Below are 13,169 nucleotides of genomic sequence, written 5' to 3'. Positions count from 1 at the left end.
GAAACCCACACAGTCACAGGGAGAACGTGCAGACACCACACAGACAGCATCCGAGGTCAGGATTGAACCCTGATCTCTGGCGCTCTGAGGCAGTGGCTCTACCAACTGTGCCCCTGTCTTTGATGCCTTTTCCTAAGACAAACCTTATAGAGACAGTGGGATGGGAAGTGTCAGATTTAGGGTCGCTTAAGAATGGTAAGCAGAAATAGCCTAATAAATGGATTTGAACCTGGAATGAATATCTTGAATGTCAGTAAAGTAGGCATGATCTAGTTTTCAGTATAAACAGCCAACAGCCAATACAAAATCAGGGCAAAACTCTGTTAGGGACAAAGGCCAAGCATGAATTGGATTCATTGTACTGAAACATTGAATAAACTTGACTAAAATCAGCAAGTAGGCTTTATGGTACTTACTGCTGAAGCCACAGTGTGATAGTAGGCATGGGAGGCATTCTCCTGACTTGTTTTATCCCTGAAGGACAAAGTTTGTTTGGAACATTGTGCCTTTCACGGATATGCGGAGAGTAACCGATGCTTTGTTGAACAGTAGTCAAGAAAGAAAAGTACACAAATAATGATTATTCTGCTCGGCAACAGATTCAAGAAGAGGTCAAACAAGGAGAGCCTGACAGTTTCAGAAGTATGTGTACATAATTTAACGTTCATACACGTTGAAGATTTAACTTTCACACATCCCCCAAAGGAGGTCTGGATCGCTTTTTGTGTTCTCGGCCCTGGAATAAAGTTGTGCGGCATTTTTACCTGCAAAACTGTGGTTTTAATCTTTATAAAAAAAATTGGAATATTTCAATTCAATCCAGAATCTCCCACAATTGATTCTGAACTTTCTCAACCGTAATAAAATCAAGGTAAACCTTAACGGAAAACAAGTGTTTCATGAAAAGAGGATTAAGCGTACACCACCTGAAAATCACAAGTGCAAATGTAAGAAATCTGAAATAAAAAACGACAATGTTGGACACATGCAGCAGGTCAGGCAGCATCCGTGGAAAGAGAATAAGTGTTTTCATCGAATAAGTCTTTTCATCAGCTGAATTGCTAAAGAATTAATTTATTTTTGTTTCGTCTAATGCGATTTTAATGCTGCATCAAGTAAGAACATGTGTAGGAAGGAACTGCAGATGCTGGTTTAAGCCGAAAATAGACACAAAAAGCTGGAGTAACTTAGCGGGACAGGCAGCATCTCTGGAGAGAAGGAATGGGTGACGTTTCGGGTCTTCAGAAGAGTCACCCATTTCTTCTCTCCGGAGATGCTGCTTGTCCCGCTGAGTTACTCCAGCTTTTTGTGTCTATCTTCAAGTAAGAACATCATTGTTCCAATTCATATCCTGTGCATAAGACAAGTAAATACTCTTGACTTTTGATGACGGATCTTTGACCAGAAATGTTAACTCTGTTTTTCTTTCCACAGTTGCTACATGATCTGCTGCCTGAACCCAACATGTTCTGTTTTCATTGAAGTGAACAGCAAGTTTGATTTCATGAACAAGGTGAGGATGAGAAACTGGAGGAACCAGGGAGTTGGTGGCTTGGTAGACAGGGGAAATGTGCATCTCCAAAAAGCAATCAAACCCTCGGACTCAGTGTGAAGCCAAGTCCCCTCTGTTGACGAGGAGTGTGGAAGGAGTAGGGGAGATGTAATGATGAGCAGACTTCATTGAGATCAAGTCCACCTTTGTGGTTTTATATCAAACATATATACAGTATAACACAGGAACAGGCAACTCGGCTCGTAACGTCCCTGCTCCTAATGAGAAGTGCTAGTTCAATTATTGAAGCCAAAACAAGGATAGTTGCTGGAGGAACTCAATGAATCAGGCAGCATTTCATTTCATTTCATTTCATATATATACAGCCGGAAACAGGCCTTTTCAGCCCTCCAAGTCCGTGCCGCCCAGCGATCCCCGTACATTAACACTATCCTACACCCACTAGGGACAATTTTTACATTTACCCAGCCAATTAACCTACATACCTGCACATCTGTGGAGGGAAATGGAGAGTCGATGTTTCAGATCATGACCCTTCACCTAGACTGCGTGCAGTTCTGGTCACCCCATTGTAGGCCAGATGTGGAGGCTTTGGAGCTGGTGCAGAGGAGGTTTACCAGAATGCTCTCAGGATTAGAGGGTTTCAGCGAGAGGGAGAGGATAGATAAACTTGGATAGTTTTCTCTGGTATGTCAGAAGATGAGAGGAGACATGGTAGAAGTATATTAAATTATAAGAGGCATAGATAGGGTAGACAGTCAGAACCTTTTTTCCCCAGGGTGGAAATGTCCGACGCTGGAGGGTACAGCCATAAGGTGTGAAGGAGAAAGTTTAATGAAGATGTGCAGGGCAACATTTTGAACACAGGGTAATGGGGACCTGGAATGCATTGCCAGGAGTGGTCAAGTCAAGTCAAGTCAATTTTATTTGTACAGCACATTTAAAAACAACCCACCTTGACCAAAGTGCTGTACATCAGTTCAGGTACTAAGAACGAAAATACAATGGCACACAAACATAACAACACATACATAAACAGTTCACAGCGCCCCCTCAGAGGGCCTCAAACGCTAGGGAGTAGAGATAGGTTTTGAGCCTGGACTTAAAGGAGTCGATGGAGGGGGCAGTTCCGATGGGGAGAGGGATGCTGTTCCACATTCTAGGATCTGCAACCGCAAAAGCGCGGTCACCCCTGAGCTTAAGCGTAGACCACGGGATAGTGAGTAGCCCCAAGTCGGCCGACCTGAGGGACCTAGTGCTGGAGGCTTACACCAGAGTGACATGTAGGAGGCTTTTAGAATGGCACATGGAAGTGCAGGGAATGAAGGGATGTGGACCATGTACAGGCGGATGAGATCAGTTTAACCTGGCTTCATGTTTAGCACAAACATTGTGGGCCGAAGGGCCCATTCCTGTGCTGTACTGTTCAGTGTTCTGTGTTGTAGACTGAAAGGGCAGAGGTGAGATAGCCAGTGTAAAGAGTTGAAGGAGAAGTGAGGGTTTAGAGCTAGCAAGTGATAGGTGGATAGAGGTGAGGAAGGATTGATGAGCGGATAAGAGTCAGATGGGGACAGGGAAGGCTGGAGATTGGGACGGAAGGAGGTGACACGGAGACAGCAAAAGGCAGCAGATTCTGGAATCTGACAAGAAAGAAAAGTGAAGCGTGGAACTAAATAAGAGAGAGAAGGTAGCAGAAGGGAAGGAAAGAGAGAAAAGTGAGGTGGGGGGAGGAGATTCATTGGGAGTAGTGTAGGTGGCAGAGGGAGAAACATTGTGATGGGGGCCAGAGGTTTATTGTGGGAAGCAGAGAGTGAGAGAGGATCGGGTTAGAGAGGAGAGAGAAAGCGTCAGATGGGGGTTCCAGCAGCTCTTCGGTTTTATTGCTCCAATTCCAACATCTGCAGTGTCTCGTGTCCACACTACTGCAGCCATTTTGTTTGATCCATGGGTTAGCTTAGTTTAGTGTAGTTTTAGTCCAGTTTAGCTTTAGTTTATTGTCACGTGTACCAAGGTTTTTTTACATGCTATCAAGTCAGCGGTAAGACAATACCTGATTACAATTGAGCCAGTTACAATGAGTGTGCCCGGTGGATTCAGTAATGGGACAGAAGTCCATGAATTAGATTTCTATCAAGGACAACCATGACAATGGGGATATGGTAGCATCATGGATAAGTTATTTTGCTTGTAACCAGAAACCTGAGTTGTTGCTCTGGAATCAAGAGTTCAAATCTCACCACCGCACCTGGGGAACTTAAATTCACGTGATTAAATAAATATGGAATATATATACAAAACAAGTGATATATTGCCATTAGATTCATCTGGTTTATTAATGTTGTTCAGGGAATTAACTCTGCCTGTATAGGTCTAAAGACCATAGCAATCCTCACTGATCTCTAAAATAGCCGCAGAAGTCACACAGTTCAGGGCTATTATTTGAGGTAAATAATACATACTGACCCAATTAATGACACCCATGTTCCACGAATAAATATAAATGTCATTCGCGGTAAACCAGGTGGTTTTTCACAAATGGTTAAGCAGTCTGGAATAAGATGATGTGGAAAGTATTGGTAATGGTTGATGATTCTGAAACCTTGTGGTATGGGTCTGTGAAAAACCTTGTATGTTGTCCAGTGAAATCATTTTATACATGAGTTACGATCAAGTCATACGCAAGTACAACAGAGAAAAATACCAGAACGCAGAATATATTATGGTGTTATAGGATTACAGCCACAGAAAAAGTTAAGAAAAAGTGCAAGGGGTGCAAGTAAGATAGTTTGGGTGATCGGGACTACACCCCTGGCTTCTGAGAGGACCGTTCAATGGTCTGATAACACAGGGGAGACACTGTTCTTGAATCTGACGGTACACCTTTTCAAGCTTTTGTACATTCTGCCCAATGGGAGAGGGGAGAAGAGGGAATCACATGGGTGTAAATGTCCTTGATTATGTTGACTGCATTCCTGAGGCAATGTGAAATGTAGATAGAGTGGATGTGGGGGAGGTTGGTTTGTGTAATGGACTGAACTACATTTACCTTTCTCTGCAATAGGGGTATTGGAAACTCAAGGTGTTTAACCAAGTGGAACCATTTTTGCCCAAACCAATTTGGCTGATAAATTCTGGAGCAGCAAGCCAATATCATCAAGCTGAGCTGATATTAGTTTAATCAGAAAGAGTAGAGACCTGGTGCTCTCATCTTAGTTTAGTTTAGTTTAGTTTAGTTTAGTTTAGTTTAGTTTAGTTTAGTTTAGTTTAGTTTAGTTTGGTTTACTTTAGTTTAGAGACAGAGTGAAAACAGGCTCTTCCGCCCTCCGAGACTACGCTGACCAATGATCACCCTATTCATGATCAAGTAGAATAACTCGTGATCACTAACTCAGACTACACTGACCAATGATCACCCTATTCATTCCTACACACTCGGGGCAATTTACAGAAGCCATTTACAACTACAAACCTGCACATGTTTGGAATGTGGTAGGAAACTAGAGCACTCAGACAAAACCCACGTGGTCACGGGGAGAACGTACAAACTCCGTACCGACAGCAACTGTAGTCGGGATCACACCCGGGTCTCTGGCGCTGGAAGGCGGCGACTTTACCGCTGCACCACCCCGTACCACTCTTGAGCAGAACAAAGTCACAGCTGTGTCACAGGAGCTAAGGGGTGGAACATCTAGTGGGGCCCACTGAGAATCAGAAGAAAATAGAAGCAGGGTATATCTCAGACCCCTTGTCCTGCGCTGCCATCTGATAAGATTACGGCTGATCTTTGACATCTGTGCCACTTTTCTGCTCTTGCCCCATATTCCTTAATATCGTTAATATCTAAAAATCTATCACTGAATCGACTCTGCAACTGAAACTCTGCTGGATTCCACAGATTCATTACCCTCTGACTGAAGAAACGTCCGCTCATCCCGGTCCTGATGGCCATCACATTATTTTGAGAAAGCACATTCAGGTTTTGGACATCCAGTCAGGAGCATCATCTCCGTGTCCACCTTGTCAAGTCCAATCAAGCTCTGTGTGCTTCAAAGTGATCACTTGCCATTCATAGAATCATGGGGGCATCGAGTCGTACAACACAGAAACAGGCCCTTCAGCCTAACTTGTCCATGCGACCAAGATACCTCATCTAAGCTAGTCCCATTTCCCCATATTTAGCCCATATCCTTCTAAGCCTTTCCTATCCATGCACCTATCAAGTGTCATTTTCAATGCTGTTATAATACCTGCCTCAACTACCTCCCCCACAGCTCGTTTCATATACCCACTGTGCGTAAAAGGTTCCCCTCAGCTTCCTATTAAATTTTTCTTCTCTCACCTTAAACCAATGTTCCCTGGTCCTGATTCCCCTACTCTGGGTTAAAGACTCTGTAGATTCACTTATCTATTCCCCTCATGACTTTATGCACCCAATAAGATTACACCTCAGCCCCCTGCATTCCAAGCACTAAACTCCCAGCATGCCCAATCTCTCCCTGTAGCTCAGGCCCTTGCATCCTGACAACGTCCTCGTAAATCTTAGAATCATAGAGTCGCACAGCACAGAAACAGGCCCTTCGGCCCAACTTTCCCATGCCAGCCAACATGCCCCGTTTACACTAGTCCCGTCTGCCTGCGTTTGGCTCATATCCCTCTAAACCTTGGGAAGTCCTATCCGTGTACCCGTCCACCTGTCTTCTCTGCCCCCTGTCCAGCTGAACACTTGTAATAACACAATCTGCTGGACTTCTCACGGGACAAAACCCCGTCCCAGGAATAAGTCTGGGGAACCTTTGCCACCCTCCCTCCATCCCAGCTTGATACTGAGGTGGGGACAACTGACCTGAACATAATATTCAAAACGTCAACAGGGACCTGTATAATCAGAATTAGTTTAGTTTAGTTTAGTTTAGAGATACAGCGTGGAAACAGGCCCTTCGGCCCACCGAGTCTGCGCTGACCAACGACCCTCTGCACATTAACACTATCCTACACACACTAGGGATAATTTTACATATACACCAAATCAATTAACCTACATACCTGTACGTCGTTGGAATGTGGGAGTAAACCAAAGGTAGAAACATGGAAAATAGGTGCAGGAGGAGGCCATTCGGCCCTTCGAGCCAGGTCTCAGAGAAAACCCACCGCGGTTACGGGGAGAATGTACAAACTCCGTACAGATAGCACCCGTAGTCGGGATCGAACCTGGGTCTCCAGCGCTGCAAGGGCGGTAAGGCCGCAATTCTACCCATGCGCCCAACTTTGTGTTGTCATTGTAATTGTGGTGTCAATAGCATCTTCAATTAAACTTCAAATGCTTAAGCTGACCTAAATTCCAGCATAAGGACTCAATGGACCTACACCGAGAGTATTGAATTCAACAGTCAGCATGTTAAAACACTATTGAAAAGGACACTAACTCTGTGTGGACTGAAACGTTCAGAGAGGCAAATGGAAACTTACAAAATAAGGATATTTTTTTTAATTGAAGCAAAAAGAAAATTAGTATTGTAGATAAAAAGGTCAAAGCTTAAAAATAAATTATCAGAGAGGGCAGTTTAGTCCAACATGGGCAACTCAATTAGTTTCTTAGCATATTGCCAAGTCTCTTGGAATTTTGCATACAGCAGTTTGTGTGATGAAATGACTGGGTTATGATAATCTCCCAATGGATCTGGCATTAACTGGAGGAAAGCAAACAATTAATGTTCTGGCCTGTGAAGAACGATTGCAGCAGAATCAAGTGGGCATGTTATAAAAAGAATGAAGACAAAACACCCCTACCAGTGAACACAAAGACCGCATACTCCTCCCACCCCTCCACCAACAAATACACCTTAAACAGATGGTCCAAATTATTTGAAGCAAATCAAACCTCACAAACCTAATGTGCTTCTTAGGAAGATTATAAAACAAACTTTGACAGCAACTCAGTGAAGAAGATGAACATTTTGATAGCGGTAGAGCTGCCGCCTCACAGCGCCAGGTTCGATCCTGACCTTGGGTGCTGACTGTATAGAGTTTGTACGTTCCTCCTGTGACCACGTGAGTTTCCAATAGCTTTGATATGGCTGATCCAGGACAAATTGTTGGTGATATCTCTACCTCAGCGCCATCAATGTATATCCTGCTTCACTTCCAGAAGTCGATCACAATGTCTTGCTGATATTGAGGGACAGGTTGTTGGCTAGGCACCAGGTTACAAGGTTCCCAATCTCCTTCCTGTACTCCTTCTCATCATTGGGGGTAGGGTACTGACATGGATAGAAAATTGGTTGACAGACAGAAAGCAAAGAGTGGGGATAAATGGGTCCCTTTCGGAATGGCAGGCAGTGACCAGTGGGGTACCCAGCTATTTACGATATACATTAATGACTTAGATGAAGGGATTAAAAGTACCATTAGCAAATTTGCAGATGATACTAAGCTGGGGGGTAATGTGAATTGTGAGGAAGATGCAATAAGGCTGCAGGGTGACTTGGACAGGTTGTGTGAGTGGGTGGATACATGGCAGATGCAGTTTAATGTAGATAAGTGTGAGGTTATTCACTTTGGAAGTAAGAATAGAAAGGCAGATTATTATCTGAATGGTGTCAAGTTAGGAAGAGGGGATGTTCAACGAGATCTGGGTGTCCTAGTGCATCAGTCACTGAAAGGAAGCATGCAGGTACAGCAGGCAGTGAAGAAAGCCAATGGAATGTTGGCCTTCGTAACAAGAGGAGTTGAGTATAGGAGCAAAGAGGTCCTTCTACAGTTGTACCGGGCCCTGGTGAGACCGCACCTGGAGTACTGTGTGCAGTTTTGGTCTCCAAATTTGAGGAAGGATATTCTTGCTATTGAGGGCGTGCAGTGTAGGTTCACTAGGTTGATTCCCGGAATGGCGGGACTGTCATATGTTGAAAGGCTGGAGCAATTAGGCTTGTATACACTGGAATTTAGAAGGATGAGGGGGGATCTTATTGAAACGTATAAGATAATTAGGGGATTGGACACATTAGAGGCAGGAAACATATTCCCAATGTTGGGGGAGTCCAGAACAAGGGGCCACAGTTTAAGAATAAGGGGTAGGCCATTTAGAACGGAGATGAGGAAGAACTTTTTCAGTCAGAGAGTGGTGTGGAATTCTCTGCCTCAGAAGGCAGTGGAGGCTAGTTCGTTGGATGCTTTCAAGAGAGAGCTGGATAGAGCTCTTAAGGATAGCGGAGTGAGGGGGTATGGGGAGAAGGCAGGAACGGGGTACTGATTGAGAGTGATCAGCCATGATCGCATTGAATGGCGGTGCTGGCTCGAAGGGCTGAATGGCCTACTCCTGCACCTATTGTCTATTGTCTATTATCACTTGATATCCAGGCCACTACGAAGATGTCGTCTGCGAACTTGTAAATTGAGTTGGATTGGTATTTGTCTACACACCCATAAGTGTATAAGGACTGTAGGAGGGTCTGAGAACGCATCCGAGGAAGGAATGGGAGGGAAGGTGACATTGTGATGGGAGGATGGAGGTGGGCATTGTCTTTGAGTTGCAGGGTGAATGGTGAAGCCAGCCTTCCACCATATGTCTGCACCTCTTGAGGAACAAAGATACTGGAATCCAAGGCGTTGTGATGGAATAGGCATGATGAGAGAGAGTAGAGAGTTAAAGAGGGCAGGAGGACCCAAAGAAGATGAGAATTCACTGGAACAGCTGTGGAAAAGACAGGCTGAAAGGACATTTAAAATATGCAAGAGAAATGGAACAGTTTTTCATGGCCTGACTGAGGACTTCGGTTTAGTTTAGAGATGCATCGCGGAAACAGGCCCTTCAGCCTCTCACTGAGTCCGTGCCGACCAGCGATCCCCGCATATATTAACACTATCCTTCACACACTAGAGACAATTTACATTTATACAAAGCCAATTAACCTACAAATCAGTGCGTCTTTGGAGTGTGGGAGGAAACCGAAGATCTCAGAGAAAACCCATGCAGTCACGGGGAGAATGTACAAACTCCTTACAGACAGCACCCATGGTCGGGATCGAACCCGGGTCTCTGGCGTTGAAAGCGCTGCAAGGCAGCAACTTAACCGCTGTGCCACCGTGCCGGATTTTGAGGTTGAGGAAAGAATATTGGCTTCCATTGTAAAAATATTGGCTTCCATTGTAAAAACCAAAGTTCAAGGTTTCAATAGACAATAGACAATAGGTGCAGGAGGAGGCCATTAGGCCCTTCGAGCCAGCACCGCCATTCAATGTGATCATGGCTGATCATTCTCAATCAGTACCCCGTTCCTGCCTTTTCCCCATACCCCCTGACTCCGCTATCCTTAAGAGCTCTATCCAGCTCTCTCTTAAATGCATTCAGAGAATTGGCCTCCACTGCCTCCTGAGGCAGAGAATTCCACAGACTCACAACTCTCTGACTGAAAAGGTTTCCCTTTTAAAAGTTTCCCTTTTAAAAAGATAAGGTAATGCATAAATGTTTGCAAAATGGGCGCTGGGTGTAACCCAACAACCGCCCTGTATAATCTAAAGCCAACATCGATCACCTGAAATATTACCATCACCTCTTACTTCTCGGATGCTGCCTGACCTCATGAATACCGCCAGCACGTTTGTTTTGTATTTAATATTGATATCAGTGAACACTAAGCTCCCTTTCAACAAAACTGAAAATCAGAGAGCATCTGCTGGAAAATGGAAGTGAGAAAAAGAAAAAAAAACAATGCATTTAAGGAGCACCTTTAACATGTCAGGACCATCCCAAAACACTTCACAGGCAATTAATTACTTTTGAAATGCAGTCACTGTTTTCTGTCAGCAAACGTGACAGCCAATTTGCAGACATCAAACTTACGTAATTAACATTGAGATAAATGACAAGTTCATCTATTTTTGGTAGCGCTGGTTCAGCAAGAAGTGTTGGTCTGCGCACCAGGACAAAGTGCCCGGCTCTGTGCAGAGAGCCGAGGGCCACATACGCATCGAATAAGTGCCTCGTGCGCAAGGTGACAGCACTCTCTCACAGCGGTGCCGTGAGTGTCAGCCTGCTTTAGGTTCTCACATCCCAGAGAATGCCACGGGCTCATCACCCCAAGCCCATGTGCCACCGCCGAGGCAAGGCAACACTCTATTAAGTGAGCAGAGCCCTTCAGAATGAGAAATGTACAAATTATTGAACTGCAGATGCCGGTTTGGCAAGGAACGACACAAAATGCTGGAGTAACTCAGCGGGTCAGCCAGCATCCCTGGAGGACACAGCAACAGGAATCACTGTGGGGGGTGGGGGGGGGGGGGGGGGGTGGGGGGGGGGGGGCAGTGAGAGAGGGTCGCGCAGAACTCCCATCGGAGAAAGGAGGAGAACTTCTTCAAACTAGGCATACATTGGGCGGCACTGTGGAGCAGCGGTAGAGTTGAATGGAAAACTTTATTGTCACGCATGACGAGGCACAGTGAGATTCTTTGCTTGCATACCCAATGTACACGATGAGCAGCCACCTACAGCACTGACAAAGTTACAAAGTACGCCGGCTCCTCCTTAGTTCTCCCCCCTCCCCCACAGCGATCCCCCCCCCCCATGCCGGGTCCCCATTGTCCATTGTTCTCCCCCCTCCCCCCACGGCGGTCCGCCCCATGCCGGGTCCCCATTGTCCATTGTTCTCCCCCCTCCCCCACGGCGGTCCGCCCCATGCCGGGTCCCCATTGTCCATTGTTCTCCCCCCTCCCCCACAGCAGTCTGCCCCATGCCGGGTCCCCATTGTCCATTGTTCTCCCCCCTCCCCCCACGGCGGTCCGCCCCATGCTGGGTCCCCATTGTCCATTGTTCTCCCCCCTCCCCCACGGCGGTCTGCCCCATGCCGGGTCCCCATTGTCCATTGTTCTCCCCCCTCCCCCACAGCAGTCTGCCCCATGCCGGGTCCCCATTGTCCATTGTTCTCCCCCCTCCCCCACAGCAGTCTGCCCCATGCCGGGTCCCCATTGTCCATTGTTCTCCCCCCTCCCCCACGGCGGTCCGCCCCATGCCGGGTCCCTATTGCCCTTCCTCCTCACTCGTGGTGGTACCCCCCACGCCTGGTCCTCCATTGTATTTCCCCCTCTCTCACGCGGTCCCCCCACTCTCTCATCGATCATCTGCGAGGCTTCACCGCCGCCGAGGCCCCATCGCCCCATTGCTGCCTTACAGCGCCAGAGACCCTGGTTCAATCCTGACTGCGGTTGCTGCCTGATCCACTGAGTTGTTCCAGTATTTCATGTTTTATTTTTAGATTTATGGTATCTCTGGTATTTTTAAACCTTTAGGCAGGCAATCGGTATGTTGTCCTTTCTCCCAGGAGGCCTTGAGTACAAGAGAAGAGATGTCTAGCTCCAATTAAGTGACTCTGCAAGGTTGTGCATGACATTGGTCTCCCTCCCTAAGCATATACATGTCAAGGGAATGCAATGAAAGCTTATCAGATGGATTCCTGGGATGGTTGGATTGTCACAGGGAGAGATTTAGTAACTTGGACCTATGCTATGTAGACTTCAGAAAAATATACAAGATTCTTCATGACTTTTAAGAAACATTTGGACAGGTACATGGATAGGATAGGTTTGGAGGGATGTGGGCCAAATGCAGGCAGGTGGGACTCATGTAGATGGGACATGTTGGCCAGTGTGGGCAAGTTGGGCCGAAGGGCCTGTTTCCACGCTGTATCAATCTTTATGACTTGACAGGGCCTGAGCTATAGGGAGATATTTGACAAGCTGGGACTTCATTCCTTGGAACACAGGAGGATGAGAGGTGATCATGAAGGGAATAGATGTGGTTAATATACAGATTATTTTTCCAAGAATAAGTGAATCAAGAACCAGAGGACATGAGTTGAAGATGAGAGAGGAAAGATTTAATAGAAACCTAAGAATTTTTTTCTCAGGGGGTGGTGGGTATTTAGAACAAACTGCCAGAGAAGATCATTGAGGCAGGATATCACAGCATGTAAAAGACACTTGGACAGGTGCATGGATTGGAAAGGTTTAGAAGGATATGGGCCAAACATGGGCAAATGGGACTAACTTAGAGGGGGCATTTTGGTCAGCAAGGATGAGATGGACCGAAGGGCCTGCGTCTGTGGTGTATGACTCAATAGACAATAGGTGCAGGGGTAGGCCATTCGGCCATTCTAGCCAGCACCGCCATTCAATGTGATCATGGCTGATCATTCATAATCAGTACCCCGTTCCTGCCTTCTCCCCATACCCCCTGACTCCAGGAGAGGGTGGATGCAAGGGTGATGTCTTCCATGGCTGCGCTGATAAGAAGCAGGGTCACAGTGTCACAATGAGGAGTTGGCCATCCGGGACTGTGGTGAGAAGAGAACCCTCCATCCACAGGGTGGTGAATCTTTGGAATTCACTGCCCAAGAGGGTTGTGGAGGATCAGTTACCAAATATATTAAAGAACATAAAGGATATCTTTAGATAGCACAGCAATCAAGAGATCTGTTTTGTACAGGAAAATGGCATTGAGATAAAAGATTGGTGATGAACGAAAGGATGATAGAACAGACTCAGGGGTCTGATTTGTCTACTGCTTAGCTTCTTGTTCTCGACATCTTGCTTTTGTTGTTGTCTGTGACTGCACAGAGTCACAAAAGATGCTACATAAACACATTCTATTTCAACGCTCCCATTGAAA

This window comes from Rhinoraja longicauda, chromosome 23, assembly GCF_053455715.1.
Source record: "Rhinoraja longicauda isolate Sanriku21f chromosome 23, sRhiLon1.1, whole genome shotgun sequence".
NCBI lineage: Eukaryota > Metazoa > Chordata > Chondrichthyes > Rajiformes > Arhynchobatidae > Rhinoraja > Rhinoraja longicauda.
This window is presented reverse-complemented; position numbering follows the sequence as displayed.